The sequence below is a fragment of the Strigops habroptila genome, chromosome 23 (genome assembly GCF_004027225.2).
Source record: "Strigops habroptila isolate Jane chromosome 23, bStrHab1.2.pri, whole genome shotgun sequence".
Lineage (NCBI taxonomy): Eukaryota > Metazoa > Chordata > Aves > Psittaciformes > Psittacidae > Strigops > Strigops habroptila.
Window position 1 is genome coordinate 1,938,668 of NC_044299.2, and position 8,170 is coordinate 1,946,837.

Below are 8,170 nucleotides of genomic sequence, written 5' to 3' on the forward strand. Positions count from 1 at the left end.
AGCTCGCCCGGCGTGGGGGGAGCGGTTCCCTGCGGCTGGAGGTTGCTTACTGTCAGTTTTATGCAATAACCACTGGTAATATGTTTTGTGAGCGGGCTGGTTGCTATCAATACAGTGTCAACACGGGGGCTTGCTGATCATTCCCGTTCTTCCGTGATCCCTTCTCAGCCTGGCTCTTCCCCGCCGATGGGACCAGCCTGCTGCTCTCTATGGGTGCCCCAAGCCCGTGCTTGGGAACGAAGCCAGCATGCAGCAGGGTGGCAGCCCCAAACAGCGAGCTCCCCACTCTGAGCACGCCGTTTCCCACGTCCTTACACCCCGTGGTTAACACTAGGTGGTGGTATCTTCATGAAGCTTCAGCCTGAGCGTCAGGCACTGCACCAAGACTTCCCAGGAAAGCCAGGTGGGAGCTCAGTAGTGGGAAAGAGCCACTCAAAGCCCCTTTAGGGACAATAGGACAATGAGGCCATTGGCATGGGCATGAGCAGCCCCCAAACCTCCTGTGCTCCCCAGGAGAGGCTGGGGTTGAGACACACAGGAGGGTGGAGAAGCAGGAGGGCAATGGGGAAAAGCCCAGTGGCTTCTCCGGGATGCTGGAGGGATGAGCGCTGGGCAGGTATTCAACACCCAGCTGAGGATTCTGCTTTGCTCTATGGAGGACTTAGAAGATTTGAGCTGGGGCAGAGTGAGTATTAATCTGGATTATTGGGATATTAGCTCGAATATTAGCTGCCTTACAGGAGGTAAGTCAGGCAGGGCTCCAGGGCACTGCAGACACACAGATATCCATCAGGCTCCACGTTAAAGAGAGAGGTGGGGGGAAACTGAGGCACGGAAAAGGCACCTGCCTTTACCCAGCCATCAGAGAGAGGAGCCAACAGTCACCCACCATGAGGCCACCCTTGGCCTTAGAATCATCTCCTGTGCTTTTCAGAGCTAGATTTGAAGCCTGGCTTTGCGCAGCAGCTGCCCGGAGCTGACTCTCTGCCGCTTTGCTTCCTGCCTCGGGGCCGTGCAGAGCTTTCGCTCTCAGCACAGAAACCGAAGGGGAAATTCCCTGCCCCAAAGAGTGTTGGTGCTGAGCTTTGGCGTTTGCAGCTGCGACTCGTCGGGGCTGATGTGGCGCCGCAGCCGCCCGGCCGGGGGAAAGAGGGGCCCCCACCACAGTAAGTGCGATCCTGAGGAGAAAGGAGCGGTTTTTGCTCCCTGGGGTCCCCAGTTGGGGTGAGGGACGGGCAGGGGACGGGCCTTTCGGTGCATTAAAGCAGCCCCGTTCCCCGGCCCCGAGGGAGAACGCGGCTGAAGCAGGTCTTGCCCCTCCGAGTCCCGGTGAGACCCAAGCACCCAATTCCTCGGGATTTCGGTGTTTGCAGTTTGGGAACTGCTTTTCAGGTTACGCAGGAGGTTAAAATCTCCCGGGGCAGCGGCCTCCCAGTGTCACCAAAGTAACCTGGGGGCAATGAAGAAGCAGTTAAGTACTGAACCCCCCCGGCAGGGATCGCACAAAACCAATACAGGTTTGCTTAGGAGCGACGGTTCCACATCACACACTTCTTAATAATTCATTGGCAAAGTTATATACAGCTCGCAGGCAAAATGCACCCTCTTAGTCTCTGATGTGATGTGTTAGCTATGGGGTTAGCTGCTTTGGGGGGTGCAAAATGTTTAGGCTTGATTTTTAAGACTCAGTGGGCCCCAAACAGCCAAAACTATGATGCATTTACCCCCACGGCTCGTTTGTGGTGGGAGAAGCGCAGAAACCCGCTGCGCTGGAAGCAAATCTTACCATTCCGTCTGCAGTTCCCCTTGGGCCGGGTGCGTTTCCTTCGGGCCGGTCGGGATTCCTGCCTTTCTTCATCCCTGCTGGGAAATCCGCATCGCCCCAAGCGTCAGAGGAGGCTCCATCAACCCCCATCAGCCAAGCCCCTAATTACAGAGCTGGAGCTTCCATTTGTGCTGAGCAGCAGCGAACCTGGGAAGGCTGACAGGAAGCAAAGCTGCTTTGCGTGTTTATGCTGATAGAGATGGCACGAGTCTCACATTCGAAAGGACTTTGCAGATGGTTTGTGGATTTGTACCGAGCTCTGGGTTTATTGGTTACGTTCCAGGCTGGCAGGAATGGATGCAATATGGTAAAACTGGCAAGGCTAATCCCCAATACAGCTGTTAAAGCAAGGAGAAATGTGTGGACCACCGCGCAGAGAGGTTTTTCCTTGTAGTAACAATTTCTGTTTCATGCATCCCATGTAACAGGCGTTTAATTCAAGTGGAGTTGCTGAGAGCAGAGGGGGCAGCTCAGGGCTGAGCATCTCAAGCAAGGGGAATTGTGCCCCTAAATTTGGGCACTGTTCCCTGTATGGGTTTATTGTCAGGAGTTTCTTTACTCCTGACATGCCACTGCATAAAAGATGGGATCCCTTGGTACTAACTCCGTGTGAAATGCAACTTTTTCCAGGTAGATTTGTCAATAAATGGGACTTTTTGGTTGTTTGGAGCTGAGCTGTGGGCTGAGCGGTGGAAAAGGCCAGCTCAGCTCTTCAGTTACCCCCTGGCACGCAAAGAATCACTTCCCTTTTCAGTTTCTTACTCTGTAAACTGTGACAGAACTGGGAGTGCTTCTGTCTTTGCAGTCCCCCACACATGAGCGTGTGGGATCTCCTGGGATCCCACAGCAGGACCAAGCCTGGTCCTCCCCATCCCAACAGCTCCACGTAACCTCGGTGGCTCCTCGCTGTGCTTGGATAACACACAACTGGTCATTTCCTCTTGCTTTCCTCCTTACCAGGCGTGATGGAGATGGAAGAACTATTCCTTCAGCTCCGTGAGGAGGTCTCCAGGCTGCAGGAGCTGTGCATAAAGCAGGGCAAGCTCCTCCAGAAGCTGGCTGCCAGGAAGGGACCTGTCCTTGGTGAGCAGCGGGGCTGGGGAGGGCACACTGAAGCTGCGGGTCCGGGGTGACGAGTGAAATCTGTCCTGGGGCTGGCAAGAAGTTTGCTGCAGAAAGTGGGGTAACGTGGAGCCGGTTGAAGGCAGAACCGTGCTCTGGAAGGTGTGCCACCGCTTACTCACACCTCTTGCCCCTGCAGAGAAGGAGAAGCAGCAGAGGAGCAGATGGTACCCATTGCCTAGAGCAGTGTGGGGAAGCAGGGTGGAAGCAGGAAGGAAGGGGGGAGCCTTCCTGGGCTGGAAACCATCAGGGAAATATTCTTGCCCTCCCTGTCTGGTTTTCCAAGACCCTCTCCCAGTCCCCCCACCGTGGTCCATGCGCTTTCCAAAGCCATTTCTGGGACCAGCCCGGCTTTGGGGCAGTGATGCCTCGGCCTCTCCTAAGGTAGCCCATTCTCCTCCAGCTCTCAGCCCTCTCTGACTGTCCCTGGATGCCTCTTTCTTTGCTGGCCCAGCCTTGTATTGAACCAAGTGATGGGGACAGGCGAGCTTTGCCAGCAGGGATGCGGTGCCCATTTGTGTCACAAGCCCAAAAGGAAACTGAGGCAATAGGAAGGTGAAACAAATGCCATTAAAGTCTCAGGAATGACCGCTCTGGCTTGGTTTCTTTCCAAGATATCCCCGTGCTGCTGCCGATCCAGTGCACAGAGGATATGGTCATGAGGGAAGGGGAAAGTCTTCCACACAGCCCCCAGAGGGAAGATGCTCCCAGTGAAAGTGCTCAACCTGCTGAGGCCAAAGTCCCGGTAGAGATCCGAGGACCTGGGAAGGTAAATTGTGGGGCTGATGGGGGGTTTTAGCTGTGACTTTCACATGCTCTTCCCAGCATAATGGCATCTTCAGCATCCTCTCCCTCAGCCCTGCTGTAACACATGGGAAGCTGTGGAGAGCGGAGCTTTGGGGAATGTCCTGAACAAGTCTCTAGGCACCTGATTGCCTGCTTCCCAAGGGAATGAGGGACACAAAAGCCCCTGGGATGTGACTGCCAAGCAGCACCTGATGCACTCTGGGGGAAGTCCCTCCTGTAATCAATCCTTTCTGAGGCATTAAGGAGCCCTTGAAGGGTCTCTGTCAACCCCCTTTGGACCTGCAATGAAATGAGCTCTTAAGTACTTCCTTTCTTTTCTCTGATTTCTACACCCCCAAAAGGATGATTTCTAAAGACAGCCCAAACTTGGTCCCCTCAGTCCTCCTGCTCAGCCTTCACTATATGCGTTACGGGTGGGACACCAACCCTGGGCTTGCTGGTGAGGGTCCCTGCAATGCCAAGCCCTTTTCCTTTCATTCCTGCTCCCAAAGGAGGCCCTTAAAAATTATTTCACTGCTGCTGTGGCTACATATTAATGAGGAAACCTCTTGATTTTCAGCCTGGGCTGTATGTAGAAGGTAGTTGCTTTTTAAGAAGAAGGAGAAAGAAAGAAAGGAGTGGAAGCAGTGTCTGGTCTGTCCGTAAAGCTCTAATGTGCCTTATCGGCACTTACATGATAATGGCACAAGAAGGAAATGACAAATGCAGCCCATTTTGCTTCTTATAAAAGCACTTTTCTCATGTTCTGGCTTGGGCAGTGATTGTAGCTGCTGAGGGGTAAGTGATGGGGATGCTCAGGTGACATATGGAGACAGGATCCTCCGGTGGATGTTGATGAGGGTGGAATGAGGAGCCCTTAGCGCAGCCTTTCCATGGGCACAAACCCTGGTGGTGGCTTCTGAGGCTGCGTTTCTGTGTGGCAGAGCCCAGGACAGGGGCTGGACACGGGCTGGGGCATGGAAAGAGGCGCCTCTGCTGCTCCACTGACCACTTCTCCCTTTGCTCCCCGCAGCCATCCTGGACGCCGGGCTGGGTGCTGGAGGATGCTGCGCTGGGACCAGGGACCATCCTCACCTCTGAGGATGCTCAGGCTTGGGACATTGGCCAGGAGGTTTCCCCTCGGACGCAGGAGGCCAAGCAGACTGTGTAAAGCACATCTCAGCCCATATGAAGTAAGACTTGATGGTGGGAAATGCACAGATTTGCACCTTGATTGATGTGATGAGCTCTGGACCTTCACAAGACCCTGCTGCTGGCTTTGACTGGGGCCGGCTCGGGCAGGGCTCCTTTTCCCTGTCATCTGGTGTGCTCCCAGGCTCGGTCCCTGATGATGGGCTGGTTGAGGGGTCTGGGTGTGTTTTGGCTCACTGACCTCTGCGGAAATCAGAGCCACTGCTGCCCTGGGGTCTGGACGTGTGGGTCGCTGGGCAGGGGAGCTGTAACTCAGCAGGAAATGGGACTATTTCAAACTCACCTTTAACTGAGTGGAAATGACTTTTCCATAACTATAGGGGGCGGTGGAAAAGTCACAGTGGCTTTTTCCGGGAACATGGAAGGTTGGGTGGGAGAATGGCAAGATTTTTGTGGTCACTAAACCTGGACTGGCCCTTTGAGAGAGGCTCAATGGCACGGACAGATCTCACCTTCCATGTGTGTTACTGGGATGGGCATAATCCAGAGCTCATGAAAATCTCATCAGCTCCAGCTCAGTGACTTGTGGCAGTTCCACTGGTCCCTCCACAGGTGGGAAGAGGCTTATGAGCACCCACCAGCATGGGGTTGGCTCTCCCCGCTCAGGTCCTGCTGTGTTTAGAGAGCAGAGGGACAGAAAGGGGCTCCTCCAGCACCAGGATGTGACCAACACACGTGTCATTGATCCATCTTTCTATTTAGTCCCTTGGGAAAACCACCGATGGGATGAAAGGCTCTGGAAGGAGGTGGTGGGTGTGAGCGGGGGATGCGGGGGATGCAGAGGATGCAGCTTCTGGTCCTGCTGCTGGTCCTTTGCCTGGGTGAACCTCGCTGGGCTGCGGTTTGCCCTGAAGCAAGGCTCTGATCTCGTCCTGAATGACAGGAGCAAGTAATTGCATGGGATGGTATCATCCGTGTGACCAGAATTAAGGTTATGCTCATTCATCAGCAGCACCTACGTAACAGCAGTGTTATGTAGAACTCTCCATCGGTGCATATCCATGTGTGGTGCAAAGGAATTCACCTGTAGAGGTAGGGAAACTGAGGCACAAAGCACGGATTAGCTCCAAATCCCCTTTGTGTTTTGCGTGTTGCTGCTGAAATGGATTTGGCATCCCATGTTTGAGGCAGCTTGCACTGAACTCAATAGATTATCCTCTCCTTCCAAAGATCAGGATGAACGTGGTCTCCATCCTCAGCAGCACAGACCATAGCCACAAGTCAAGTCTCTTCCCAGCAATGGAGCCGCACTGATGGATTTGCTGGTGACAAACATCCCTGTGTCCCAGGGATCTCATCCCTTCAGGCAGGGCACGCACAGGGCAGGGTGCTGGGTGACATCCCTGCGGTCCCTGGCTAACCCGGGCTCTGCAGGGGGCGAAGCTGTTTCTCTGGGAACCATTTCCCAAGACAAATCCTACCACTTCTTCCTTTAGAGGCAGAGCTTTGAGCTTGGCTTCTCCATCCACGTGGTACTGTAGATGTTGGGCAGAATCAGGCCCTTTATTTCACTGAAGGTCACAGTGGGTTTTGGGAACACCATGGCGCAACTTTCCCACGAGCATCTCCTGCTCCAGGTTTCCTTCTGCAGCTTCTCCCGTTGGCTGCTGGGATGATGTTACAGAGCTTTGTGCTGCTCTATAGGGCATGGAAGAAAACATCCTTTCCCAGCGCGCTGAGTTCCTGGAAGCGCCGGGTTGGAAAGCGAGGAAACCCATCCATTTATGTGATATGAAATGGAAGGAGCAGTCCTGGATTTGCCAGCAGGAAGAAAACCAGCCTGGTTCTGGGAAATCCAATTTGGAAGCACAGCTGCCTCTTCTCAAGAGTCAAAGCATCCAAGGCTCGGGGCTGGTTCCCGTGAGCAGCCACGGTCGTGCTGCTCTGGTGGAGGCACCAACAGGGTGATGCTGGAGGGGGGTCACTAACCCAAATGATGTGGAAAACTCCACTGGGTGTGTTTGGGGCCTGATGCTCCATCCCTTGCGCTGGGTTGAGCAGTTCAACAAACTCCACTGCTTGGCCTGTCTCAGTGTGGCTTTGTTATATATAGAGATGTGTTGTACGGTGCAATTAGTCACCCCCTTCCCAGCCAGATGCTCCACGGTGACACAGGAGCTGCTGTTTTTAATCCAGCACTTTCCATTGGCATGGATGTGCCTCTGCTTCCTAAATACCCTTAAGTATAGGGTGCTGGTCTTAACTGCAGAGAGTGGGTGGCACGTATGGGTTTGGCCAGGTTTGGCTCACGGTGGGTGTCGTGCAGGAGCTGGGTGAGGGCGCTTTCCCGTAACTGGGAAGCCAAGACTGGATTAAACCTGCTTTAATTCCCGCAAACAGGAATACGTGCATCCCCCCTCGGCTCCTGTTTTCAGACCAAGGCTGGAGCTGGCACTAACGCTCCCGGTGAAAGCTGAGCCAAAATGCAGCTGAACAACAGATTCGGGTGGGAAATGTTCAGTTGTTGAGTTTTCCAGTTTAGGAGCCTGGGATATGTGAGGGAGAAGGGGCTGCCCCCAGGCTCTGTGCCCCCAAGCTCCAGAATTAGGCTTTTTGGGGACCACATTTTCAGAGGATCCAACAGACACAGGCCCCATGGGGCAGGAGGGGGAGATTCCATCCTTCCAATGGGAAAGTGATGTAAAATGGGATTGTTCTGCTGCAAGAACAGGATTTCTTAAAGGAAAAGCTCTGACCTCTGTGGTTTTTCCCCGTCTCTTGATCACTGTTGGAATTGTCATTGGAAATACGGGAAAGGGGGATCATCCCCCCCCACCTGCAGCAGGAGCCCATCCGTGCCAGCAGGTTGTTCCCAGGGATGGGAAGCGGCTCTTAGTTTTCATCTCCCATTAAGGGAAGAGCAATTGGACACGAGCTCGAGGAAGCTGAAACTAGAGGATGGAGCAAAGAACGTACCTTTTCAAGCAGTTCAATCATTGTCAAGTATCGCTTTTGGCAGAGCTTTGGCCGGCAGCAGGATCTGGGGTTTGGGAAGGGATTTGAGGGATTTAAGACTTTGCCAAAGGCTTTTCCTGGGGAAAGCCAGGGAATGGGGCCAGTGGGAAGGGCCAAGGGGGGACTCTGCAGTGGGGTGAGTGTGGGAATGAGTGAAGGGGGTTTGAGCTCAGGTTCTATTGACACCCCCCCCATTCTGACCCCTTCTTGCTGGGACAGAGGGATCTCTGGAGGAGCAAAGAGCCGGGTTTGCTCTGAGCTGGGGGGGTG